Source organism: Aythya ferina, assembly GCF_964211825.1.
Source record: "Aythya ferina genome assembly, chromosome: 10".
In the NCBI taxonomy this organism is placed as follows: Eukaryota; Metazoa; Chordata; class Aves; order Anseriformes; family Anatidae; genus Aythya; species Aythya ferina.
This window is the reverse complement of record NC_140306.1, coordinates 14,975,898-15,003,025: the sequence shown is the minus strand read 5'-3', so window position 1 is coordinate 15,003,025 and position 27,128 is coordinate 14,975,898. Positions and strand designations below refer to the sequence as shown.

The window sequence follows — 27,128 nt, the reverse complement described above, 5'->3', positions numbered from 1 at the left end:
CACCGTACCTTTGAGTACCTGGCTGTCAAAGTAAATGTAAGCGCATGCTGTGGCCTTGTCAGACACCTCTTTAAAAAGTGTTAAGTATGATCCTTATCCCAGTATTTAATGTCCCATCCCATCCTCAAGCTAAGCCGTGATTTGCTCATGAAGACAAATACCAGGACTCAGTTCTCTCCTTTTCCTTCCAGCAAGGCTCCACCAAAAGGCATTGCTGACCCTCACCGTCTGTCACACCAGCGAGGAGAGGATGGAGCTGAAGGATCCCTGAACAGGCAGGTAAGAGTGGGACAGCCCTTGACAGAGTGGGCTTGTTGACCACCAGACTTCCATCACCAGACTGCAAAGGCTGCCTGCCCTGAGCATGTTCATCTCCTAACACAGAAAAAAAAAAATAAATCAGTGGGGTGGGGAAGTGCAGATGGGTGCAGAGAGCAAGACTTATTATGGAGCTAATAACCCCTAGGGGGGTTCTGCAAGGGAGAGGCACAAACAGCAGATGCTGTGTGTCCCCAGAGCTGATTATTGAGCCAAACATAAAAAGGGCAAACAGCTTTCCCCCCTGGGAAAGCATCCCATGGCAGCTGAAAGCTATCCTGGCTTTCCACAAGCCATGAAGTGCCATGGGGTTTTGGTGAGCTGTGTTTTTAGCTGGTGGAGAGTTGTAGCCTGCACAGCTCCAGGCTCCTCTGCTCAACTGTGGCTCTTGGGACCATGCAAGATGTGTACAGGATTCCAGACCCACCAGACTGCAGCGCTGGCCAAAGGTGATGGACAAAGGGTGCTCCTGGTCCTTCCAGCTCCTTTCCGCTGCAGAATGGAGTCAGAGAGTGATGTATCCAAGAGAAAGGATCTTGTTGGTCTAAGTTTATATACAGCCTAGAGCAGGAGAGTTTCTGGTTTGAAGATGTGAGCTAGGGCTGTGACGTGCTGTAGGAGCACGGCACAGCTGTCTGTAGGAGTTGTCTGAGCCAGCCTGCAGAGAAGCTTTTGGAGGCTTTGCAGTCTTTTTCATGACTCCCTGCACACGTGTTGAGGATGAGCAGCAAGAATGGGCACTCAGGACGACTGGTTTGGTCTTTAGTATTTACAAAATGAAATCATCTTCCTCTCTCTTTCACTTCTTTTTCAGGCACTACATTAATATGTGCCCTGCATAGGCCACACCTTTTCCTAAGATCTCTTTCCCACCAACACTCCTTGTTTCATCCAGTGAGAAACTGTATATGGTTTGACTATTTAACAAAGGTTACTTTTTATTTTATTTCTTGCTCTTGCTCATTTTCAGGCTGTATGGAAATTGGTCTTAAAAATGTTTACATCGATTCTTCTGAAGTCAATTCCTTGGCACTCTGACCATGAGTGCTATAATCCGTCTATGTCTATCTGCATTGGGTTAGCTAATAAATCAGCTGAAATCCCTGAGGTTCATTGAAACTAGCCCCCGTATCTAAATGATTTTTTTTTTTGCAAGAGACTTAACCCATCCCCATTGCACAGAGCCTGCAGTGAAGTTCTGGCTAGGGACTTTCTAGCTGTTGAGCTAGAGGACTTCAATGCCTTTTTCCCTCTGAGCCTTTTCTTTCCTTGAATTTGCATCTTGGCTGGACATAAAGCTGCTTCGTGTCCCTGCAGGACAAATTGCACGTTGTCCCTGCAGCTGATAGCGGTCAGATGGGTCCTGGCACATTTTAAGCAACATGTGGTGGTGCTGAGCAAAGTGGGAGAGAAGCGTGCTGTTCCCAGGAGGTTCTGTATTTTATTTTGTGGTCTTTGTTCCTATCCTGAGCAGGGACGAATTCAATCAGCCAGCATAGCCCATTGATGAGCTACCATGTCACAGAGTGATGACGTGCTCAAAAGCTCACCACCCTCTGGTGCGACAACCAGGTTAAGTCAGAAAAAAACAGTTCTGGGAAACAGTAGGGCTTGTCCACAGGGCTCGGGTTTGGTTTGCCTCTATGTACTGGACTGTGGCCTCTGCTGAGAAGCAAGCCTGGCTAAATCGTGTTTCTCAGCATACCCTTTTGTGTGCATTTGTGGACTTGCAGGCTCTGCGGCTGGGCCTGACAAAGCAGGGCTGGAGGGAAGACCACGTACTGCCTTTTTGTGCTGATACGTGGGTCTCACCAGTGAGCCAGCCTACCCTAAAAAGCTTGGGATGGTGCTGAAACCAGTCCTCCTGCTGGGGATCCTTCACAGAGCTCCCCACAACCCTGCTGGTAGGTGTCTCAGCATCACATAGCATCACACAGGCAGTGTGTCATGTAATCGTGGCGCTGTGCTAACGTCTTGGAGGTCTTAGCTGGGGCTCCATGAGGTGGGAGTGGTAATACCCAAACCACTCCTCATGGACAGGGATCCTGACTTTCTGGAAGGTACGGTGACTTGCTTAAGACCATGTAACCCAGCTCTGTCCGCATGCAGTCACACTACAGCCTCCAGCTTGGATGCACAGACCCACAGTTTCTTTAAGCTGGCTGGCATGGGTGCTGCTGGCACTGGAAGTGCAGCATGACCAGACCATCTGGCTGTTCTGCCACAATCTCAGCTGACTTTTGCAGCTCTGCTATAACATATGAACTGGTGAAAGGCTGAGCCAAGATCGGCATCTGTGTTCTTACTCCATTTGGCCATGCCATCCCGTACTATCCTTATTGTAATTGCCTTCTGGAAGACACCATGGCGTTTGGGCAATGGATGGAGATGTGGTGCTTCAGGGAGAGTTTGGTTTGGGTCTGGACTCCCTGTCTTGAGCTGGAGCTGGTGAGCTGAGTCGGGTCATTTCCTCCTATAGGTAGGGATAATATTTCTATCAATGTGTTGGTGTAAAAGTCAAAACCGAGTGAGCAGGACCTCCTGAGCAGAGGTAATTCTGAAAGACCTGCGAGTGTCTGAAAGCTACAAAGTAGTCCATGCTGTGGATGTGGGTGATGTTCTCCTCTCTTCTGTCCAAGAGGCGGAAATGATGGTCAAGATTGGGGTTGCTGTGAGTGAGCTGTTCTCGGAGGCTGCAGAACAACATCCTGTATGCTCACAGTCTTGATCACAAAATTGCTCAAGTTTTGGTACGGGTTGCTTGAGTGCAGGCAAGCTCAGGTCCCAGCACTGAGGAGGTACCAGTGAGCAGGAGCAGGGCACTGTGTGAAGGCTGCTGGACACAGCCAAAGGCATTTATGCCTTCCTCTACCCTTCCTTCCTTCAAAAAGGGAAAGTAGACAGGCTTTTGCTACATCAGGCCAAAAAGAAACAAAGCCTTGTGGAAATGGTCCCGATCCTGATCTATTATAAACCCCAATGGAGTTGTTTCTGCCTTTATATTCTGCATCAGCAGTGGCGGAAGGAGAAGAGCCAAATGAGAAGCTGGTGTTTGGTAAACAGCTGGTGTGGTTTCCCCTCGTGCTGCTCAGTGTTTTAAAGGAGAACCATTTGCTGTTGCTAAACAGGGCGCAAACATGCATTTCTTTAAATCTGCTGGTGACTGGAGCTCTGCTGTGTAGTGAGTTGCCTAACGCACAGTGGGGAAATCACCTTTCAAACCCAACGCAGACAGCATACGCTGATGAGATAGCCACGTGCTTGTGACGGGATCAGCGCTGGTTAGTTGTGTTACGCCTCCAGCCCTGAGTTGCACAAAGGGGATTGCTCAGGCAGTTTTATTTCCTCCTCTAAGACGCTTGGGGTGACACCCTCTCTTTCACCATGTCTTGGGGTGTCATGCCCTCTCCTCAGGGCATGAGGAGAGTCCCATGCAATAGGTGGGAGAAGGACCAAGAGGTCTGACTGGCCACTGGGGAGCAGGAGGATTTAGGAGGTGCGTGGAATGGAGTCTAAAAAAAATTGTATGTGCTCAACACTTTCCACGATTTTGACTTGTTAATGTATAAGTGTTTTCTTGTCCACCATAGGGAAGAACTAGTTTGCTAAAACAGCCCCAGGACTATGAACTCCATCCAAATCAAAGGCAGATGATGCTGGTCAAGCATTGTGCATATGTATCTGCCCTTCGTTGTGCCCCACAGCTGTGGTTCCTGTCTTGAGTGCAGTGCCTGGGGGTCGGTGGGGCTCTGCAAACACTGACTGCGTGGAGGGATGGGTCTTCACGTGATGTGGCTGGAGCACCCAGGGCTGAGCAGGGACAGGGCTTTGGTAGCTTCAGATCAGGCCCCTGTGCTGATTGTGGAGGCAGATAGAGCTGCATGGGAGGCCTCAACAGGAGGTGGTTATAGCTTCCCTTATCTAAATGCTCTCTCTTATCTAAATGTCCTCAATTGGGTCTTCTGCAAACAAAGTTTCAGGAGTTGAGTAGAAATGAATTTACTGCTGGGGTGTGAATAAGTTAGCAGCAGATGTCTGGCTGTGAAGAAGAGCTTGCAGTGGCTGGTCTGTGGTGCATGACGTTTGTGGAAAGCCTCTGGGCCTGACAATTTCAACGATTCACTTCACCGAGCAGAACGTGGCAGGAAGAATGTGGTGAACAACGGGACAGGAGTGTGGCCCTTCGGCTTTGCCCTGGTTTTCTGGAAGTGATCTGCAGTGTTAGGAGACACTCAACTGGCCTGAGCTCTCAGTGACAGGAGCCTGGTTTCGCTGCAATGAGCCTGTCCTCTCCAGCTGCCTTGGTCCAGGACAGATGTCTGGTTTGCTGAAAGCCCACGTAATATTTCTGTATAAACTCATTTTGAGTGGCATGTTTCAGAGCCCTCAAGGTTTCTGTCATTGAATATTATGACACAGCTGGATAAAATCTTCTCTCAGCTCCCTGGGTGCAGGAGCGCTGTGCACATCATGGTCATGCAAGCTCCATCAGGAACCAAGGTGGTCAGAAAGAAATATTGCCTGGTAGGTGCTTGAGGAACTTGGTTAAAGACAATGAAATCCTGAAAGACCAGGTTCAAGCTGCTGCTTTCATGCTGAGCACGTGAGACGAGAGCAGGGGACAACAGGAGTTTCTCCTGACCACCTCAGCTGGGTCCTTGAGGTTCAATCTTTCCGTGCTCACGTTGTGTCCTGGCAGTAAGATCTTCACACTTTGCTGTTATTGATCGTCCAGTCGTGCCCAGGAGCACTGTTGGATCAATGAAAAAAATGACAGCTCTCAGAAATGTGTCATACCCGCTGCAGGTGTTAAATGAAATACCCCTCCATCAGGAAGGCGCCTGAGGAAGTGTTAAAAGTTCAGGTTATGCGCAAAAATTTCCCTCTTCCTGGACCCAGATGGGTTGTGGGCAGTGCCAGGACACGTAGCCCACTGGGCAAAGGAGAGCTAGTAATGTGGTGGAAATAGTTACGCTATTGCTTGCCCCGATTAGTTTTCTTTCCTAATTTCCCCCAGATTTTGACATGTGTGGACAGAAGAGCACTGTGAAACTTTGCTGTACAAAGTGCCTTCAGTTTCCAGCTGACTCTAGATCTGATTGAAATGCTTTGGGGCAGGGGGAGTAATCAGTCACTGTTAGTCTGAATTAATTTTGAACTGTAAGTGAGGTGTAATATGCACAATCAGAAGTCAGAAAATTGACATTTGGGAAAAAAAATCAAAGGATATTTTTAATGACAGAGAGAAAATTGTCTTTTTTTGAATACATCTTTCTTACATCTTTCTTTTTTTCTTTTTTTGAATATTTTTTTTTTCTTATTGGTTGTTCTTAGCCTTCCAAAAATTTCAAATGCTTTTGTTGTTGTTGAAGCCTAACAGAAGGCTTTCCATCGGAAAGCACTGGGGAACATTTTTATTTCCAAAGGTGGAAATTGAGGATGCATTTTTTCAGTGGGAAGCGTCTCAGCTCATATTTTATTGAAACCCATGAAGATAAGGGACAATAAATACCGAATGATCAAGCCACTGGACATCAGAACTCACTTCTAAATCATCAGGAAGGAGAAGGATCTTTTAAACCACGCACCCTGGCTTGGCGAAACCCTTGCTGTGACGTTACCTGCTTCGGCAACGCCATCTGCACGCTTCTGCTCCAGCCTTGGGTGACAAAAGGACATGCTGCTTCAGGGGCCTTCCCTTCCAAGGGATGTGGCCCTACACCATGAGCACTGCGGGCTGCTGTGACCCTGGGGCTGGCAAGGGAGATGAAGAGGATTCAGCCAGGGGCTCTCTGCTAGCCCATCAGTAGGCTGTGAGGCCAGTCAGATGCACTTGCTGCAGAGCAGCATTTTGGGTGCTGGGGCTTGTCTTCTCCCATGGGCTCCTCTGACACGTTCCCTTGTGTAGGGGGTGATCTTTGTTAGCTGTGGGCCTGGTACAACGGCTGCTGGGAGGAGGGAGGAGTTCTGAGGTCCTGTGGGACCCTGGCTTTAGCAGTTCATCACCAGCTCCTTCCCGTCAAAGGCATCGTGTGGATTTCTGGGAAGGATGCAGGAAGAACTTGATGCCACTCGCAAGTCTGTGGCATCACGCCCAGCATCAGCAAGATAAAAGCAAGGCACGGACCCCAGCGATTCCAGCCTGCCCGCCAGGATTTCCTTCTGCCCTGATATGAACTGATGGAGCTGATAACCAGGGAGCGAGTTTCAGGTAGCCAAGCAAACAGTTGCCTTCCTGTCACACACAGGCTGCCTGTTTAGACTGTGCAGGGAACTGCAGAAATCATCACTGGAATTTTTCTACATCAGTTTTGGTTTGTCTGAAGTCTGGGGCCTCAGCTCCTTCAGGAGCCCAGTGACTAGCAGATCACTAAAGGCTGCACAGCGCTGTTAAGATTAATACTTGCTGAGAGCTTTAGTAGACCCTGCAAGGGAAGGTCCCTTTTGAAGGACAGTGGGTGGCTGGGCCTCCCGCGGGGGGCATCTCCAGGAACAGGGAAAGGGCCCTGGCCTGGAGTCAGAGCTCTGGTGCTGGGGACAAGCGCAGTGAAGCGGTTGTGTCCCCTGCTGGGGTTTGAGATGTGACCATGCACCCCTGCACAGCTCTGAAATGTCAGCGGTGAACAATTTACCAGCTGTGTTGGACGTGATGTCCCCACTTATCACTTGGTCCCCTCTGTTTCCGCTGCTTGTCCCTTACCTTTCCTGGTGTCTCTCTCAGCCTGGTTCTTCTCTTTCCCCACATGTTCCCCTCTGCGGTTGCTGCTCTCTCCCCCTCCTCAGTTTTCCACACCTGCTCTGTAGCCTTTTTCTTAGTTTTGGGTCTGTTTTTTCCCCTGTGGAATTGATCCCTGAAGCAGTGCTCTTCTCGTGAATTTACCTATCCTCATTCAAGTGGTCCTTTCATCCTCGTTGCTTTCTTCCCTTCCCTCTATGGGAAAGACAGACGCTCAGGTTTTGCTTTATCACTTGCTTAAGACAAGACAGGAGAGCTTGTCCTGGTGTGATCCGTGACACATGGAGCATGCACAAATGGAGCAACCAAAGTATTCATTGCCAAAGTAACCAGGGAAATGGAGAACGCCTGCATGACTCAAGCCCTTTTGGTGGTGGTCCCAAAGGACTCCATACAGGAAAAAAAATATCTCTGGTTTAGCAGGGATATTCCTCCCTGTTTGAGGCCGGGCAGCGCTGTAGGAGCGTGCCCTTGTGTGCTAGTGGGGAATTCTTGCCCCAGGGCATTGGGTCCCCAGCACAGGGAGAAGGAGCCTTGTGCCCATCACAGCCACAAAGAGAGGGCCAAAGCAGCTTGGCACATGGCGTAGGGGAGGTATTGAGCAGGATGTAATCATGGTTGCTTTTGATGTTGGAAAGGAGGATGATCCATCGCTGTCTGATTTTTCAAAGACAGATGTTTTCTGCTTTGGGGCCTTGGAGGAAAAGGGTGAAGACCCAGGAGGAGCTCTGCCAGCGAGAGCTGGTCCCCTGGCTCTGCCAGCAGCCCCCACCAGGGTCAGGCACTGTCAATCCCCACAGGGATGGCCCCAGCTCTCTGCTCAGCCCCAGCCACTGCTGTAGGGTTCGGGTGTCCCAGGGCATCCTATGCCTCAGCACCCCTCTGCTGGCCACAGCCGGTCCTTTACTTTGTGTCTTCTCTCTGGGTGTGTGATTAGTGAATGAGATCGTTTCCCAGGAAATCTCTTCTGGGTAAGCCAGCCCTCTGCAGTAGTCTTTATTTTGTAGGATTGATGCATCGTGCGCTTTTCTCTCTTGCTAATTCAAGCAAGCACATACAAATAACACTGCTTCTATATGCCCAGGTCCTGGCCACACTCAAAGCCTCTTCTCGCCGTGACTCACTCATGGGCAAACCCTGGCGAAAGTAGATGTGGTAATTCAGTTGCAGGTTCCATCTTTTTCTCACAGCCCTGTGGTCAACAGGCTTTGTCAGATGGGCTCTGTCGAGGAGCAAGTTCCTCTGGGCAGGAGGCTTGCATCAGCCGAGCGCCTGCTGCTGCCCCTCCTGCCCTGCCCTGCCCTGCCCTGCCCTGCCCGAGGGGCGCTGCCCTCCTGGGGAGGAGGTGAGGGGATTTGTTCCCCCTGCTGGGTCTCTGTGGAGGAGCCTGTTAAAAGGAACCTTGTGCATCATAGCTTTTTTCTTTTATTTATTTTTTTTTCATTTTTTCTTGATGTCTCGAAGCTTGGTACAGCTTTCAGTGAGGGTAAATTTTGTTGGCTGAAATTTTCTGTAGCTTAAAAAATGTTCATTTTTCTGTTATCCTCTTTCCTGTTTCCTCCTGTCTTTCCTTTCTGCATCCACCTTTTTATACTGAAAACCTCAAAATAAAGAAAAATCTGCATTTTAGGAAAAAATACAGAAGACTGAAGAGTGGAATCCGATTTGATGAATAAATAGTTCCAGGCTCAGAAAAGCCTCAGTTATTTTATTTTTTCAAAGCAGCTGGTGGACTACTAGCTCGATTTGCTGCTATAAATACTGGTCAGGTTCTTTCAACTCTTCTGAAGGCAAATGAGAAGCAGTTGCCAGGTTTGCTTGGTATTGCATGTCTTGGATGATGAAAGGGCCAAAGCAAGTGGAAGATCTGTAATTGCGAGCGGGGTGCTCAGCCGTGTGGTCTGGGAGCCCAAGCTGCTGGGTGCAGCAGCGAGGAGGCATGCGCTTGATGTGGGATCTACCTTCACCACGCTTTCTACCTGCCAAACCCCAGCCTGGGAGATAAATAACTCTGGCTGGCTCCAGCACGGGCTGTTAAAAGCGCTCCTGCCCAGACAGAGAAATCGACCTCGGTGAGGTGGCGCCGGGCACACCTCCAGGCCAGCTCCTGCCAGGGCTGAGGGGCCTGGAGCCCCGGCGTGGTGCTGCTGTGCCTTTCTGTGCTTCCAGGGGCAGGCTGTGGGACCGGGCCTGCTGCCTCTGGGGGCCAAAGCCTCCCCTTTGGGCTTCTCTCCAGCCCTGCCCAGCATGGGGCTTGAGCACAGGCCAGAGGAGATAAGCACGGCCTTCATGGGTCTGACTGGAAGCATCTCGGCATATCATCCTGCTGCCAACAGCGACTCTGAGGGATGCTGTGGGGTTAAGAGAAGAACCCAGGCATGCATAGACCTGTCCTTCCCCTGCATGCAGCCCTTAGCAAGCCGTGAGTTAAGCTGCACTTCCCAAGCTGGATGGTTCCTGATCCTTCACTGGCCAAAGCCTTGAAGGAACCAAGTGCTTGAGAATAGTTTTGTGAACAAGAAACATCTGGGGACATTTGTCACTTAACTTACCCGTACACTAATTACTTTCTGGTGGAGCCAATTAAGCAGGTGCATTGATAATGACACAGTTAGAGCTGCATTGCTACTGAGAGAAACATCAGGTGGTCACTGAACCTCCTGGGGTATGCGCCATTGGTGCTGTGCCAGGGCTCAGACAGCTGTGAAATCTTCTCATCCCCCACCTGAGAGGGTTTTTCTGCTGATTATTTGTCTGTTTAATTTTTATTTTAGTGACTTGGCCAAGGGAGTCCTCCTGCAGCACTGCCCAGGGTGCCCAGCACTGCCTCCTGTGTGTGTCCAGCCGTGCCACAGCACAACCCCGGAGCACCGCAGCTCTCATGGCAACAGCAGCGTGCAGCTGCTTCCCTGTGTGTGCAGGCAGGAGAGAAGTTTTCTGAGGTAAGAGCACAAACAACAGGCAGAGCAGCCAGTTTTGGCTCGGGAAAAGCAGATTTTCCAGTGGCTAGGGATGCGTTTTGTGCCGTGCTAGAAGTGCTAATGATGATGGTTCGAGTAAGATTGGATCTTGGGATCTTGTTTTGCTCTGCCAAGATGTCTTACAAACTTGTCTTAGGAGCTAAATTTAAAGGGTGATTGTCCAAAAAGGGCTACAGAGCAGGTCTCTGAAGTCTCTGCCTGTCCTATGGGCATTAACATTGTTTGTATGTTTTCTTAGAAGTGGTTTTAAGGGTTACTGTGGGATCCAGTCTCAGCCTGGAGTCTGCTCCTGGGATGGCCGCTTTTCAAGGGCAGAATGCGAGCAGCCAGGCTGTAGGCAGAGCTCATGCACAGCCCTTGAATTTGAGCTCCTGAGAGCAAGAGCTGGGCAGGACTATGCTTTGCCTGGGCCAGTGATGAAGACAAAGCCATGATCATTCATCTGCCATGGTCAGCCCAGAGCTGCTCTGTTAACTCTCAGCAGGGTTATTAGCATCCTTCAAGCTGACTTTGAGGAAAAAGGAAAGGTTTATTTGCTCTGCAAATCCCGGTCTGTGCAGCTCTCCCTCCATTGCTCTTTCACCACGTCTTTGCTTGGGCAAGCAGGGTGCCACCTTCTTTTGTGGTAGACCTAAGGATCCTTGGAGCAAAGGACCCTGTGCGCTCTGTGCACGTACCAGGGGCTACATGGCTTGGCAAATGACGCCCTTGCAGCATCCTGATGTCTCCTCCTCTGGAGCATGTGTTGCAGTCCAAAGGTGTCCATTTGGTATCTCTGGAAGCCTCTTCTAAGCGAGGCTGTGATGGGACTGCTGCTTGTAGTTGTATTTGATGGCAGGTCCGACTTGATCGACTGATGTGGTCCAACTTGACTCTCCCTGGATAATTCAGCAGGGGATTTGGAAGCATGCTTTCTACTTAATACCTAAATCATACAGAAGACTGGTGGGATTTAGGTGCTGTGTGACTTTTGGAGGACTGAGCACCTGAGCTGTCCTGAAGTGGGAGTGGGGACACCGAGGGAATGTTGCTGCTTTCTGAGAGCACCAAATGCATCTCAGCGAGGTTTCTTTGGTCTTTCCCCACTCTGTAACATCAAAGGAGGCTGCTCATGGAAACAAATGAAGACCTCATCGTGGGAGAGTGGCGGGAGCCCTGGCCAAGGGAATCTTGCCCGCTTGGCTCCTATGGGGCTGGCAGAGCTGGCTCATCCCAGCGCGAAGCATGCAGCTGCACTAACCTGTCTCTGGGCAGCATAATTACAGGAGGAGGATGGGACTGATGGCTTACAGAGAGAGCTGGAAATTGGGGCATGCAGTGGTGGGGTATCACTGCTCAAGGGAGGTTTCACGGAAGGATTTGTGAGTGAGTTTTTAAAAAAAAAAAAAAAAAAAAAGTCAAGGGTACTGGCAAATGCCACAGCGGTTTGTAGCCTGCATGTGCATTTTTGGGTAGTGCACCAACTTGCCCAGCCCGTGAAACGCTGGGGGCAGCTGCAGCATCTCCCTTGCAGCAGGTTCAGAGCATCCTCTTGGCCCAGTGGAGCCTGGCTGGCTCTCAGCAGTCTGCCACCCAAGCATGAAATTCCTTCTCTGGAAGTGTAGTATTCGTGCAGGAGACACATTTATTAGGAGGCCGTCTGCTCCCCGCTTTGGCATGAGAGTTGGTGCTGTTACCTCTGGAATTTGGTTGAAAGTCATTTGGTGTTTAGGTGTGTTTGGCTTGCTTAAAGGACATCTCTAAAGCATGTTTTACTACACACAACCTTCATGGTACATGTGTTCTCTCCATAGGTCCAGGGCATGTGAGGAGACCTTCTTCCAAAGCTTCCCTGGCCAGCCAAATAAATACAGCCAGCCAGACACAAATGGCCACGCTCACAAACATCTCCTCCCTTGTTGGCAGAGCATCTGCAAACAGATCTGCAATTGTCTCGGATTTGGTCACGATGGAAAGTCGCTCAGTGGAAGTTTATTCACAAGTTGCACTTTCTCCTGGGTTTGGAAGCCAAATGACCAACTTGCAGCTTTGCTGCGGTCAGTGACATAGCTTTGGTCCCCAGCCTGAAGGAATGCCACTTGTCTCTTAGCTGGAGATGGGGAGGAGAGAAGCTAAATCTGACACTGGAGAATCATAAGCCCACGTGATGAGTTTCAGCTGCTACTGAAACCTGGTGGCATGAATGTGAACGCAAAGAGGTACACTACTTATTTTTAAATCGCTTCTTGAATATTTCCACCACCAATATGGTTGGTTCCAGTGCTAATATACAGTCTTCAGGTATCAGTAAGTTTTGGCAACTTTTCTAGAGCATGAGGAGCCAGAGTCTCTGCAATCCAGCTTTTTTTTTTTTTTTTTTTCCCCAATAAGTTTCCCCCTTCTGCTGTGGAAATAAGAAAGTAGAGCATGAAGATGCTAAAAAGACTAAAATGTCTTGCTCGTTCTGTTGTTCAGAAATGAAACACTTAGTTTCTTCCTTTTTTGTAAATGTTTTCCGATGATTTCATCTTTTTTTTTTTTTAATTTGTCACTGAAATAAAGAAAAGGAAAAAAAGGGGGAGAAGTGATGAAAAGGCCAAATGCTTCATTTTCCAGCTAAATTCTTAAGAGGTTTGTAAAGAATGAAGTGCCTCGTGCTGATTTCTGGAATAAGGAAGAGAAATTCCACTTTTTTGTATGTGTTCCATTGCCACTTTTGAAATAATTCATCCCACCTCAATTAAAACATTAAACCTGGAAACTATGGAGGATGGTGAGTGCAGATGGACACTTTTGCAGGAGGGATACTGGATGGATAAAACATTTCCGAAGGGCCCCGTGCAGATGTAGGGCCATAAGGTAAAGCAATGCGCAGACTTTCTTTGGGGGCAAAGAACTGCTTCTGCTCAGCAGCCAGTAAAACCACAGCAGGAGCTGCTGGGGTGGACAAGGAGGTCTGCAGCATCCCCAGTTCCCAGGGCTCACACCCTGGGTCCCACCATCCCCCAGGAGAGGCCTTCCCCTCTGTCTGGGTGTTTTGCTGGGTGCCAAAGGGACTGGAGAACCCCTCTGGAAGATGTTCATCACGAATGCCACCTCTCTCTCATTTAAAGGAAGGCTTCTGCATCCACATGCAGGTCTCTGGGCTGTGCAAGTCTCCACTGTGGGACCTTGACCCTGGATGGCAGCTTTGCTGAGCCCACAAACTCCAGGGTATCTGTGGTGCAGGCATGAGGATGCTCCCAAGCCAAGCTCAACGAGAGAACAGCAGCGGGGCTGTACCAGGTGAGTCCCTCCTGCCTTTCCCAGGCGTTGTCCCACCAGTGTCACCCAGCTCTGTGTTGCTTTACTGGGAGCAAAGGATGCTCAGGCATCCCTATGGAAACACCACTGTCCTTTGGGCTGCAGATATTCAGCCCCATTTGGCTTCCAGCAGGGAACAAACTCTGCTCAGCTGCCTGTCAGTGCCCAGCCTTGCTGGTCCTTGCATCCCGCTGCATGCCCTGGTGTCAGGTGCTCCCCAGGAGGCCAGCTGAGCAGAGGCAGCGTTTGCTGGTACCTTCTGAAGCCAGTTTTGTAGCAGAGGACCACTATTGTGTCTGCCTTCCTCAGCTGATGTCAGGGAGGAGGCACGTCGGGAGGGGATGACTTCACAGAGCTGTGCTGGGAATCGGCCACCGCCTCCCTGCAGCGAGGGCTGCTGGAAGGGAGCCCAGGCCAAGCGCTGCCAATTGTGTCTTCATCTTCGTACCCCGTTACAGGCAGTGTTTGCAAACACTGAGGCAATGCTGTTCAGGCAGGAGCCAGCCAGCTCTGTTGTTAAGACAGCTTTCGGTCGCTGCTGAAGACCCAGGAGCCTCACGGTGCTATTTGGATGGAGGGCTGCAGCGGTGGCTTGGGTGGTCCCATAGGAGGGGAAGAGGTGTCTGCTGGAACACCAAAAATGCTTTAAAATGTTCTGTTCGCACTGGGAAAGAGGAGAAATGCAAAACAGATGGTTCTTGTAAGCTGTCTGTCATACACCAAAGGATGAAGGCAATTAATTAATTAATTTCACTAGCCCCATCAGATCAGTGTGGCTGATGGGGCTGCAGAGGGCAGCTGCCTCCCTTGCTTTGATCCACACTGTCCTGATCATCATGCCAGCCATCTGGAAACCCAGGGTCACGCTGGCATCCTGCAGTGCCTGAGATGAGAGATGGCTCCTCCTTGAAGTCAGGGTCAATAATCTGTGAAAATAATAATCATAGAAACACAGAATCATTAAGGCTGGGAAAGACCTTCAGGATCATCTGGTCCAGCCATCACCCTACTACTACTGTCACCCACTAAACCATGTCCCCAAGCACCACGTCCAACCTTTCCTTAAACACCCCCAGGGACAGTGACTCCACCACCTCCCTGGGCAACCCGTCCCAATGCCTGACTGCTCTTTCTGAGCAGAAATGTCTCCTCATCTCCAACCGGAACCTCCCCTGGCACAACTTGAGGCCATTCCTTCTGGTCCTATCACTGGTTACCTGTGAGAAGAGGCTGACCCCCAGCTCCCCACGCCTTCCTTTCAGGTAGCTGCAGAGAGCAATGAGGTCTCCCCTGAGCCTCCTCTCCTCCAGAAGTAGAGAAGTAGAGAAGTAGCTCCGCTACTTCTGCCCTGCCAAGGGACATGTCCCTGAGCTGCTTCTCCACCCAATGACGAGTGTTGGCAAATGTTCACCGGGTGTTAAGGCAGGAGACCGGGTGTTAAGTGCAGTGGTAGCATCTGGGGGCCCCGGGATGCTCCTGGGACCTGTTGCTTCTTGCTGCGTAATGCAACATTGACATACCTGTGTGCAAATTTCCCTGTAGGCTGGGACTTGGATGGAAATGCATTGGATCATTACATCATGCTACTGAGGAGTTATTCGAAGAAGGGAGATGGAAAATAATGAGGTGGGTGAAATGAAGTCTGGGCTATGCCCAGAGTGTCTGCCTGCCTTGAAACAATGCTGCAGTTTGCTGAGACTCTTGGACTTTGGAAAGGCCTGGAAAAGAGGAAGTTCTGCTCAAACCCTCTGGACTTGTACTTTCTCCTGGGCACCCAGGACTGAGATCCCAAGCAATCGGGAAGGAAGCTGCGCAGGAGAAAATCCCTTTTAGTCCAAAAGGAGGCACAGGGTGAGGTTGCACGTGCAGGCAGCTGAGGAGGCTGCCCACAGCTGGGTTTCTGTGTTGCCTTCCGAGGACATGGGATAAGTCCTGAGAGCTGGAACTGGTAATGAAGCAGCATCTCTTCTGGTGGTCAGGACTGCAGAGCAGCAGACTAGTTGGTTGCAGGGGGGATTTCACACCAGAGCTTTATCCCACAGTTCCTCAAGAGCACAAATCCTGCAGTGGCATGAGGGGAGGGATCAGATACAGGTCTCCACAGTTTCCTTTTGGAGATGTTTGCAGACCTGGAGCAACTCCAAGGCTTCGGTCCACAGTGTCAGCCCCACACCATGCTGCATTGGTGTAAGGGATGCTGGGACACCCAGGTTTTGGCTGACAGAAACATCCAGCTGGCTGATGCTGTGAAGTTTCAGGAGTGATTTAGACCAGCACAGGCTTTGGGGTAGCTGTGGGGGGACAAGCTGTGGTACCTTGATGGGTGGAGTACCCCCAGCTCGTGAGCACATTTCCTTCAGTGCTGCCTGCTCATTCTGTGCACCTTGTTGCTAATGAGTCTCAGCATCCTACCTAGGGGATGGACAGACAGACAAACTCGATGCTGGCACGGTGTTAGCTGGGCTTCAGCCTGATGCAGTTATGCTCATCCACAAGAAGCTCACCAGGACCAGGAGACTGAGAGACCATCTCCCACAAAAGACACCGACAACAGCCAGTGTCTGGTTGCTTGGTGTTGCTTGGTATCATTGATTTTTACCTTCTCTTCTCCGTAACCATGACACTGACACAGCAGCATGTCTGTGCTGGGGCAGAGGGAAGAGGAGCTAGCAGGGTGAGGCTGGATGGAGCAGCAGCAGCTTTTGGCGCAATGAAATGGTGTAAGCAACTTGTTTTCCTCCTGTTTCACTACAGATTGCCTTCCGCATCTGCGTCATGAGATGTCAGAACAGGGGTTCCCCTTGTCTCTGTGCTCCTGTTTGCACAGGGCCAGGCTGGGCTACAAATCCCCATCCCCCGTGTTCGGTTTGGTGGCCCTGTCCCTCCGTGTGAGAGCAGGCATTTGGAGGAGCAAATCCTTGCCCAAAGGCTTTGTTACCTCCAAGCCTCTCCAGGTGACATTTGGCAAAGCCTGGTAGCACCTCCTCAGGCCACGACATCTGCTGTCTTCAGCTTGTCAGCTCCAAAATGTGTGTTGGCTTCACCACATGCTTAGCACCACTGACTGTGGTGTGTGCCCAAATATTAAGTAACTCGCTGAGCTGGGGCCTAGCTCAGGCTGATGGGATTAGGACCATTTCTTTCCGCGTGGGTCACTGAGCATGTTGGGAGGGATAATTTTATGAGATGCTGCTTTCTGTGACCTGTGGGAGGGGGAGCCAATAACCAAGAGAGGATTTGTTTGAAGTAAGGCAAAATACAAGTCTACAGCGATGTGTCACTGGACCTGAAGACGTCTTCAGCATTTTGGAGAGGACCAAAACTGACGCCAGGTGTTTGCCTATCACTGTCAGAAACAGAGGGAATATCTGGGAGTTGGAAGCCCAACTCCAGAGCTAGACCTCAGATGCCTCCCTCTCAAGCACTGGGGAAGGGGCTGGGCAGCCCTGTGGGTGAGCAGCACGCTGGGTTTGGCAGCTCCCAGCAGATCACTTTAAATCCAGCCCCGCTTGCCCTTCGTGTCTGATTTTAACAGCATGACCGAATCCCTGCCAGCAGGGAAGCTGTGTTTGACTGGGGAGGTAGTAAGATGATTCGAACACAAGAGCTGATAGTTTCAAGTAACTAAAACTTAACCTCAGCACATAAAGCGTTATTGTCCTGCCACAGCAGTCCTCTGTCCGGGAGAGCACAGCTGCAGGGGAAATAAATGCTCCTCTTCTTTTTCTTTACCCTTTCTTTCTCTCTCTCTCTCTCTCTCTCTCTTTTTTTTTTCTTTCTCTTTCATTCTTTCTCTCTCGTCTGTTTAAAAACGGGGACCTCATATAGGTTTGCTGGCATTGGCCAGCAGTGGGGCGTGGGTGCTGAGCTCTGAGGGAGCTGTGGTGCAGGGCACTGCAGGGCAAAGTCCCTTTAATCCTGGGAATTACATCCCAAGCAAATCCATTGATGGGTGTGGATTTAGTTGAGATCCAGGTCAAATCCTGGCCCCATTGAAGTTAAATGGGAGCTTTAGCTGCTGGTTGCAGAGGGATCAGGGCTGGGAATTGAGCACATCTGCCATGCCAGCCTCTGCATCCCCTTCCCCGTGGGGTGACTTGTGCAGCAGTTAGGATGTCTGCAGGCACCCCAGCGGAGCTTTCCCTCTCTGTCTCAAGATCAGCCACAGCTTCGCTCCTTCTCAAACCCCCATGAAACCTCACCGAGCAGCAACCACTGCTGATCCTTCAGCTCCTTCTCAAGAACATCTCCTGACACAGAAATGGCTTGTTGCCACATGCAGGCAGCGTGAATGCCAGCTTCCGCCAGCAGCTGTTTTGGACATCGAAGCATCTGAGGACACCTTTCCATCTTGGAAAAGCACTGCCATCACCAGCATTGCACCAGGGCTGCCACGGAGCTGGGAAAAGCACTTCTAGGCAGGTTGTTCTTCCTCAGTGTGTTATCAATGGGGTATGGGGGTGTGTGTATATATGTGTATATACATATATATATAAATAAAAATCTAAAAGGAAAAACCCAAAGCCCAAGCTGGTGTAACTAGGAGCAGACTCCATGCTTTCCACAGTGATGCAATGAAATGATATAAAAAAGTAAGTGTTTGAAATCTTGTTTTAGAAGCTCTTGTCCCCGGCCAAAGCTGATGAAGAAGCACTACTGGCAGCATTATGGTGAGGAACACATGAAGATGCTCCAGCCCTGCAGGTTCTGCTGGTCCCCAGGTGCTGGGAGCTGCAGGCTCCTTCCCAGGCACTTCCAATGCACCCCGCAGGCCGCATTGCTCGACTCATGCAGCCGTGTCACTTTTCAGGCGGTTTAGACAGTGTTTATGAAGGTAAGAAGACTTTTCTTTTGATTTTTTTTTTTAAGGAACTCGCTATTTTCTTGAATTCCTCACCCATGCACGTCAGTGGGTCTCAGACCAGCTGGTTTTGGACGCACTCGGAAATCCCCGCAGGGACTGTTTTCTGGCAGGGCTGGGATGCGCTTCCTGCTGGTAGCTAGCCTACCGCAAAAACGTTTCTTTTTATTTAGTCGCATTTATTTATTTGTCCAAACACACAGCAGCCCAAGCGTGTATTTGTGTATGTGTGCTCAAATGTCTTCCAGAAGCCACTCCTACCACCCCTGCAAAATAGTTTGAGGATGATACAAGAACGATAAATATCTGGCCAAGGGGAATGTTTTGGAGTGAATGAACGGGAGTTGTGAATGGAGATGGCTGTGGCAGCACAGCACCGTGGTGGCAATGATTTCACCCAGCGTGGGACCGGGAGAGCAGAGGCAATGTCCCTGCATCCCCGGGGAGAGGCAAAGTCCAGGAGTGCCCAGTGAGGAAAGTCCCTCGCTCAAGCAAGACACTTCATGCCCCATTCAAGCTTTTGTGCTGGCCTGGATTGAGGTCTGGGTTTGTGCTTAATTCTTCATCCTGAAATCCACGCTTAACTCAACGTGGGCTTGGAAAGGGGAAGCAGGGATTTGTAATCCATGGCAGGAATTAGCTGTGCTATTCATAAAGGCTTTCAGCTTAATCATGGAATATTTTTTTCTGATTCATAAGAAATTCTAGTACATGGGACTGAAATAACGTCACTTTATCATTAATACCCAGGGAAAGCCTCAGGGATTGTGTCCCTGTTAAAAGATGGTTTACATTTTAGTAAAATACTGCCTGTATAGGTATGTTTCTGGACACGTTTCTTTTTCTTTTTTTTTTTCTTTTTTCTCTCTTTTTTTTTTTTTCCCCCTTTGGTCTTGGGAGCTAGTAAAGGGTTTTTATTTATTTATTTTATTTTTTTCAAGTGTCTTTGCTACAAGCTATTCGAACTTCTCTGAGGGAATGTTTTTGCCATTACTACTGAGTTGGTGCTTTTTACAAGGATTAGGAAAAATGAAAGTTGAAATTAAATCCAGGAATAATTAAATCCAGTAATAATCAAATCCAGTTTTGAAATCAGTTCAAAACCCACACCTTTTTGACAAAATGTCTCTTTGAAACCTCTTGATGAATGGTCATCAACTCTTCAGATTCCAAGCCCAGCTCCAAATTATTTGCTGTTTGGGCAAGAAAATGCATGCAGCTGACCTGGGTGCTGAGCTCCCCTCAGCCGAGGTGTCCTGGCAGTGGAAGGGTTGCTTTTCAGACCAGTATTGGGTTCTCAGACAGAGGTACTGCGTGGTGGGATAACGTCCTGGGGGCATCAGTACTTCCCCTGGTGCCTCACCGTTGCTGTTAGCACACCCGTCTCACCGTGCTACAGGAGGGGATGCCAGACTCCGAGTCCAGGGATTTCTCCTCCTGACACTCCTCTCACAGGCACAGGGCACCCAGAGCCACAAACTGCTCTGCATCCCCCGAGTCATTTTCTCTGCTTTATGGGCCTCCTCCTCCTTGGTCTTTTTTGGAATGTTTTGTTCAAAAATATTGCAGTGATGGGAAATGGTTTTGACAGACAGTAGATCCAGCCTTTTTTCATCGCATGCCCTCAGCACTAAGGCAGCTAGGGTTAGAAGACCCAAATATTTTCCAGATGACGCGCTCCTCATCTGCTGCTGCCGTGGGTGCTGGAGAGATGCAGGAGGACTTGCCTAACAGCTGGTGGCAAACAGTTCTGCAGGCAGAGCCGTGAACCTGCCGCTTCTTCTTCTTGCCCAGGGCAGTGGAACAATCTCCAGGCTTGGCAGAGGTTTGGGTTTCAGATTCTCAGGCCCATGCATGACCCGCACTGCAAACCACCCAGCTTGATGGCTGACAGCACGGGGCTCCACGGACCACTCCATGGACTCTTCCCTGGCCCCCATCTCCTCTTTAGCACATTCGCATCTCCTCTCAGGATGTCCAAGGACCCCACCACTCTTTGACTTGAATCTCCAGCTCTCCTGGGCTCCTTTCTTCTCTCTGCTGCCCGTAATTAGGGAAATTTCAGACAATGGACCCATGTAGGAGTGGGAATGGTAGTTGATGTGGCTCAGGCTGGCTGATAAAGACTGCCATGAAGGACTCCACAAGGGCAAGGAATCTCTCTACATGCACCTTGATCCCAGGGTGGAGTTTTTCCCACGTTGGATGGAAATAGCCTGATGTGGGAATGTGCTCGTTGCACTGAAGGAGTTAAAAGTCTGCTCCCTCCTCCTAGGCTGACCCTGGAAAATACCTCTCAGCCAGGGACTAAACGCAGGACAGAAACTAAGGCTCCTAGGATACCAGGATACAAATAACACAACTTGTTCCACAAGCAGTGGAAACCAGCAAAGCCGGGTTTCCTATGGTTGGTGTCATGGGGCAGAGTTTCAGGGAGGGCTTTCGCTGGCTGATAAAAGCCAAACATTGCGGGGCAGCAGTGGGATTCCTTCCTTCTTGCCAGCCACCAAACTTCACACAATTTAAGTTCCTGTAATAACTGGGAGCCCCTGCTCAGCGTGGGGACAAGGTTGGGTTCCAAATTAAGCCCAGCAAGGATGTGCTTCTTGATTTGTTCCTCTTCAGGATCTGATGGAGGCTCCTTTGCAACGCACTGGTGAGGAGGAGGATGACGAGGAGGAGGGAGCTGCTGTGTCATCTCCCTGAGGGTGGCAGTGGGGCCACCAGTGTCCCCTTGCTCCCAGCACCCAGCGATGGGAGCAGCTCAGCCTGAATTCACTCTGCTGTGAGTGATGGGGGGCTCATTCCTGTCCCCCCTGCCTGGGAAGGACTCAGCATGGATCGGACCCTCCCTGCTCTCCTGAGCCAAGACAGCTGAGATGCTTACGGCTCTGGTGTTCTCAACAACTTGCCCTGTGTTTTGGGGGGTGAGAGGAGTCATGGTGGCTAGGGGGCTGTTTTGTGAGCCGGGCACTTTGCAGGAGGATGGCACAGACTGAGGTGACCGCTTGCTGCAAATGCAACCAGATGTTACTGATGTGTTTTGCGAGACTAATGGGAAGGGAGGAGAGGGTCTTTATGTAAAGGGAACGAAGCTGGCAGATGACTGCGCCATCTATGCTCAGCCTTGTCTCAGCCTATTTATATAAATCATGTGAAACTCAAATTAGAATTGTATCCATCTGCTCTGCTGCAAGTCGCTCTTCCACTGGTAAAGCAAGCCAAGAAAACGTTCTTAACTCTGTAAGATCTGCCTCTAGCGTGAGAAAGGTTCATATCCACGTCCCAGAGCCAGTGGTGAGGCTGTACATTGCCATGGGCTCCAGGACATGAGCAGAAGAGCTCCAGGGAGAAGCAAGGGCTGCCCTCAGGGCTACAGCATTTCTTGGCCTCCAAGGCTCCCCACCATGTGCAAGAGGACATGGGTCACTCACCTGTCTCATGTCCGACATAACCATGGGTGAAAGCGTCGGGCAAATCCCTCATTGCCTGGCTGCCAGTCTCAAAGGCAGTGCCCAAACACCAGGGTGTTAACACAACGCAGGTAGGGAAGTGTCCCCTGTTGTCTCTTTGCATCTTCCTGTGTTTCCTGCTTGTAGCATCTGCCTCTTGCAGTATTGTTCAGCCTTTCCTTCTCGGGGAGGCTCTTACACAGTCATTTGCTTTAGAGGTGGCCAGTGCTGTGCTCGGGGTGACCTTGGGCCCAGGGGATGTGGCACCTTGGGCAGCCATGGCTGCAGCTCTGCCTCACGCACGGCCGCGATCCGTGCCAGCAGGGCACACGCTGCTTGTGCAAGTGTCCTGTTGGATCCTGGCCGCGAGTCAAAGCTCTTACGAAACTTCAGCAGCTCATGGCCTAAAACCCAGCTGCGGGCATGGGGAGTGGTGAGGGGGGGACACTGGGATGGAGGCCGTACAAGAGCGATGCCGGAGCGGGGAGGAAGCCAAGTGAGTCAGCGAGACAGGCGCCGGGCCTGCTCCTCAGCCCGGTAATTTCTAGGAAGCGCATCTGCCCGCACACACGGGTGGTCGCTGAGGAAAATGGTGACTCACCGAGCGATCTTCTGACCCCTCTGCCGCCAGGCTTTCTTGACATGTGCTGCTTTTCCCATCATGGAAAACAAAAAAACATCTCCCCCACCCCAAACTGAGGATGTCAACAAACAGTTCGGGGGTAAACTGGTGAAGATGGCATGGCAGAGGGACAGTTGGTCAAGTCTGTGAGAGATGGAGCCAGATCTAAACAAGGCACAGCCTCACTGGTACAGAGCAGAAGGAAGGCAGCACATGTGCCTGAGCAGCTGGATTTCTGCATGCTCTGTTAGATTTCCTTAACATCAAGTGAGTCTCTTCCCTTTTTCTTTCCTTTTTAGCAAAACAGGAGTGGAAGCTCACCAAAAGTGTCTTCAGGCAGAAATGGGGAAGGGCCATGAGGTGATGAACCCCACGGCCCCTTGGCCTTGGCTGGCAGGTGGAGGCATACACGTCTGGATGAGATGCTCGGTTTGCAACCAAGAGGCAGTGGCCACCTCCAGCAGATATCCCTGTAGCTGAACATGGTGTCCACATCAAAATTCATCTCAGTGAAAGGCCTTTTCCCAGGCATCCTCCATGCTGTGGACAGAGGGTGTTTGGTACCCACGGAAAGTCCAAGACTGCGAAGCCCAAGACCTGCAAGAGGGAGGATGCTGCTGGTGTCTGTCTGGAGATGCTGCAAGTCTTCCAGATGGGCCTCTGTGTGCCATGAGCAGGATGCCTGAGTTCCTCCTTGAAGGCCCAGACCACCTCGTTTGCACAGAAAAGCCACTTGCTTCTAGTGGTTCCTCCTGGCCGCTTGCTGCAAGCACCAAGGGGCTTTGCAACCACCTTTTTGGTGGTTGTCTTCACATCTTAATGAAAAGGTAAACAAAGCTGGGAAAGGCTGGGGAAGGTTGTGATGCTCCCCTGTGCTTGCAAAAATCCCGTGTGTACAGCAGCAAAAGTGATTCTGCAGCACTGCAGCCGTCAGCGCTCCCGGCAGGGCCACCCTCTGGTGCTGCCACCCACATGGCTGCTAACCTAACTGCCAGCACCTCTCCTCGCTCGGCCCTGAGACTGCAGGCAAGGTCTGTTCTGGACCCTTCTGCAGCTGCTTCAGCTTCGGTTGGGCCTGGGACCTGCTCAGGAGCTGAGGAGGTCTCCCTGGCCTGCTGCAGGCATCAAAGCCCCCTTGCTGCTCTCCCAGAGCAGCTGCTGTGATGGATGTGTGGCTGGATCAGCACTTTATGCTGGATGTGGCCCCCACTACAAGTCAGCATTTGCCAGCAAATGACATATTTTTTTTTCTTTCAGTTTTATTGCATCAGAGTCACTCTGCATTTTAGATCAGAGGCTCCAGAATCTTTAGCACAGGGGCAAGAGCTACAGATAGTAAAAATAAATAATAAATAAATAAATAATAATAATAATGGGGGGAAAATGGTCCTGGAGATAGTTTTGTCATCCTGCATGTTACAGTGTAGCTGGCTGCCTTGGGCTAGCACCACAGGTTGCTTTCAGCTGCAGCATCTGCCCTGTGAAGGCTGGAGTGGAAGTTAAGGAGAAATAAAGTGGCCAGGCTGTGCTGGGACAGCAGCGGCTGTTGGTGGAGCCACCAGGGGAATGGCCCCGGCATGGAGAGGCTGAGGACTGTGCCTGAGCTTTTATGTCTGCATTCATGAAAAACAGGTAAGAAATGTTCCTGGCTTGGTCACCCACTTCCAGGCCCATTCTTAAAGCCAAGAATGTGAGTAAAAAAAGGATTAAACTGTTTTTAAGAGCTTTAATCACATAAAATGGAGATGGTCAAAGTGTTTGTGTGAGGAGATGTCTCGCACCAGTATGTGTTTCTCTCCAAAAGGGCTGAGATTAATTTTATTTAGAGGGGCAGAAACAGAGGATTATAAAACTGGAATGTTCTGTGATGCAAGACTGCTGCTAGATTCATTTTTTTAATTCATTTTTTATAAACAGGCTTTTAATTCAAGTTGTCTCAGTCTTATTTCTCCCCCAGCCTCTCCTGTGCAATGCTGGCCTGTTTGTGTCTGGGCTACTGGCAGTGTGTGTTTCAAGTTCTAGCCAAGTATGTATTAAAATAAAGCTGCAATCTGCCGAAAAACAGGTTTTAAGATGGAAACAAATAATTAGAAACATGCAAATTAGTGTATGTCTGACAATAGGTTGAGCTCTGTACAAATTTAAACAAAGCTGGAAATCACAGGATGCAAGTGATTAAACCAGAGGCAGTGTCTAAATGTCGGCTTTAGCAGGTCAGGTGAAAAAGGTGTTGGGAAGGGGCAAACCTGGGCAGGTTTTTCAAGGACTGTGCACCCAGAATTGAGATAAAACAGTAGCATTTTGGGGCCTTTATGTAAGACAACACGTTTAAAGAATGGGTGCAGCAGAGGTGCTTGCTCAAGGTGCCTATTTGAACACTTGGAGTGCCGGGACATCCACAACTTCTCTGGGCCATCGTGGAGCACCACAAACCTACACCAGTGGGGACGATGTGGAAATGCTCTCTGTGGTTTCCTTCCTTTGACACCAGCTGCTTTTACACCTCCAGCCTCAGGTGGTGCGGGCACCCCAGCCCCGCCAGCAACCCCTGGCTTGGTAGCGGCCAGTGAGTCCCCTGGGTGGCTTTCCAGCAGTGACTGGGAGCAAACTGGTTAAAAATTCGTTGATTGCTGGAATTACAGCGTGCCTGTTTCTCTTTGTGCGCGTGTGTGTAAGCAAGCAAGGCACAATAACAGCATAGATTGTTCTTCTGCACCCATTGTTATGGAAATTGCCTTAGAGACAGTTGCTCTGCCGTACATTTTTAGAAGCACCAGCAGGAAAAGCACTCGGAGGAGAGGAAGAGCACCCAAGGCAGTGCCAGCACTGCCCCTTCCTCAGATGCTTGTTGGGGATTTGAGCTATGAGTGTTTTTTTGCCCATTCGGGCAGAGGGAAGGAGCCTCTGAAGGAAAATCCCCATCTGTGTCAGCCTCCAGAGGAGCCTTTTGGGCTGCGTGTCTCAGCCTCCGCTGCTCATCCGCAGTTCGGGCAAGGGATCGCGTGTCCCATGCTCGTGCCTGAAGTTTTCAGGAGTCCTTCCCTCTGCCAGCAGTGCCTCACTACTACAAATGGCCCCATTTTAGTCAAAATTAGTTTTTTCCTACTGCTAGATGCCACTTTATCTCAAAAAAAAAAAAAAAAAAAATCAAGAAGAATTCCCCATTGGCTCAGTGTGCTGAAGTGCTGTCCGCCTGTGAGCTGGAGGGGAGCTAGCCCTGTCTCTGATCCGATGCAACTCGTTCACCACCGTGCCTGAAACAAGGCTTCTGATGCTCCCACACCTCCCAGTTTCCAAAATACCCCAGGTGCTGGTGTAGGCGCTTTGGAAGCAGTATGTGTCCATGAAATCTTTGTCCTTCCCTCACACTGGTGTTTTGGAAAAGGCAGAAAATGACGGTGCTCTGGAGACCCTGAGTCGGTTGTGACCACTGAGCACCAGAATGCTGTAGGGGCCTGCAGGGCTTGCAGGCACCCTCTCCTTCTTCCCAGCCAGCTCCAGTTTCCTGGTCTGAATTAAATGGCCCTTTTGGGTTCTTCTGCCACACCAGCTTGTCCCTGCTTTGAGAATGAGCTTTCATCTGAAAGGATGGTGGTTGGGCCAGCAAGGAGTGTTGCATGGTGAGGGTTAGGGCTGTTCACCTCCTATTTGCATTAAAATGCCCAGGCCCACTCAGTTTTGACCCAAGAAATCATCTTTTGTCTCAGTTTCAATGTTTTTTTTTCTCTTTCAGGAGAAGAAAAGAGGCAGGAGGTCTGGGCAGGGGAGAGCGGTTCTGGAGAGAGGCTCAGCTCTGTCCCCTCCCAGCACCCCCAGCCTCGTGGCTATTCCTCCTGCTGCATCCCAGAGCACTCAAGAGCTGGTGGTGATGGTGGCAGAGGCTTGAGGGGACCTTGTCATAAGAACGTGGACACTGGGAGTCACAAGCTGGTGGCAGAATGCCATTGAGCAGCCTGGTCCACGTTGGATCCGTGGGCCCTTAGCTGCTCCTCTGCAGCCCCCAGGCACTATCTGGGGCTGCACATGCCCACGGTGGGGTCAGGAGGACCTCTCCATCCTTCTTTGTAGCCACTACAGCTGAAAAGATTCTTCTCTGTGAACCTGGGAAGCTCTTTATCCAAAGGGTCCCTTGTGTTGCTACCCCCAAAGGCTCCACTCAGCAGTCAGAAGCACGAGATTAACACAACCCTCCAACAGTTTCTTCTGAGAACGAAAATATTGGAGGGGTGGGGAAAGATAGCTTTGTATTTTAGACTCTGATCCTTTTAAGTTTCTTTTACTGTCTTTATCTGCTTCTATCGCAATGTTTGGAAGCCCTGTGGTGGTATTTTATTTTAAATTATTTTGTTTTGTTTTGTTTTGTTTTGTTTTTGGTTGGTTTTAATGTGAAAGCAGAGATTTTGGGGGCAGGTAGCTGAAGCTTGGTCACAGGGACTGACAGCCCTGGGCCATGCCTGTCTGCAGATGTCGGATGCCTTGTTTGGATGCCTGGCTGCTTTACAGCAGAGAAGGACACTTTAATCTTTATCCTGAGCTTAAAAATAAATAAATTAAAAAAAAAAAAAAAAGGAGAATGGAGAGAAATATACAAAGTAGGCCATGACAACAGAGTTTGTGATCATCTGAGATCTGCTCCTAATTAACAGCAGTTCCCGTCCCAGAAATCATACCATTCAGCAAAAGTTAATCATCTTTGCTCATACATACAATGCGCTTCAAAAGGGAATGAGTCACCCTCATTGAAATGTCTAATGTTATGAAATCCAGTGTGACTGATGTAATAGACCCAGCTTAGCTCTCCAGATTGGCTGGGAGCACCAGCAGCAGCACTCAACCCCTAAGTTGACTTCATTGAGTTTTGCTTGTTTGTACCCAG

At 50.1% G+C, this 27,128-nt stretch overlaps 2 long non-coding RNA genes across 3 annotated transcripts; both read left to right on the top strand.

The window, feature by feature from the left end:
* Positions 1-207: 207 nt before the first annotated feature.
* On the top strand, positions 208-16,006 carry LOC311442397. 2 transcript variants are annotated; one of them, XR_014696625.1, is made up of 5 exons: positions 208-279; positions 9,829-9,996; positions 11,829-12,233; positions 13,128-13,299; positions 14,860-16,006. It is a non-coding gene; the product is annotated as an uncharacterized lncRNA (long non-coding RNA). The 2 variants fall into 2 exon arrangements; XR_014696626.1 differs by having other exon boundaries at positions 11,829-13,299.
* A 1,932-nt stretch (positions 16,007-17,938) lies between these two features.
* Positions 17,939-24,182, top strand: LOC311442058. Its single transcript, XR_014696437.1, has 2 exons — positions 17,939-18,151; positions 22,552-24,182. It is a non-coding gene; the product is annotated as an uncharacterized lncRNA (long non-coding RNA).
* Positions 24,183-27,128: the final 2,946 nt, after the last annotated feature.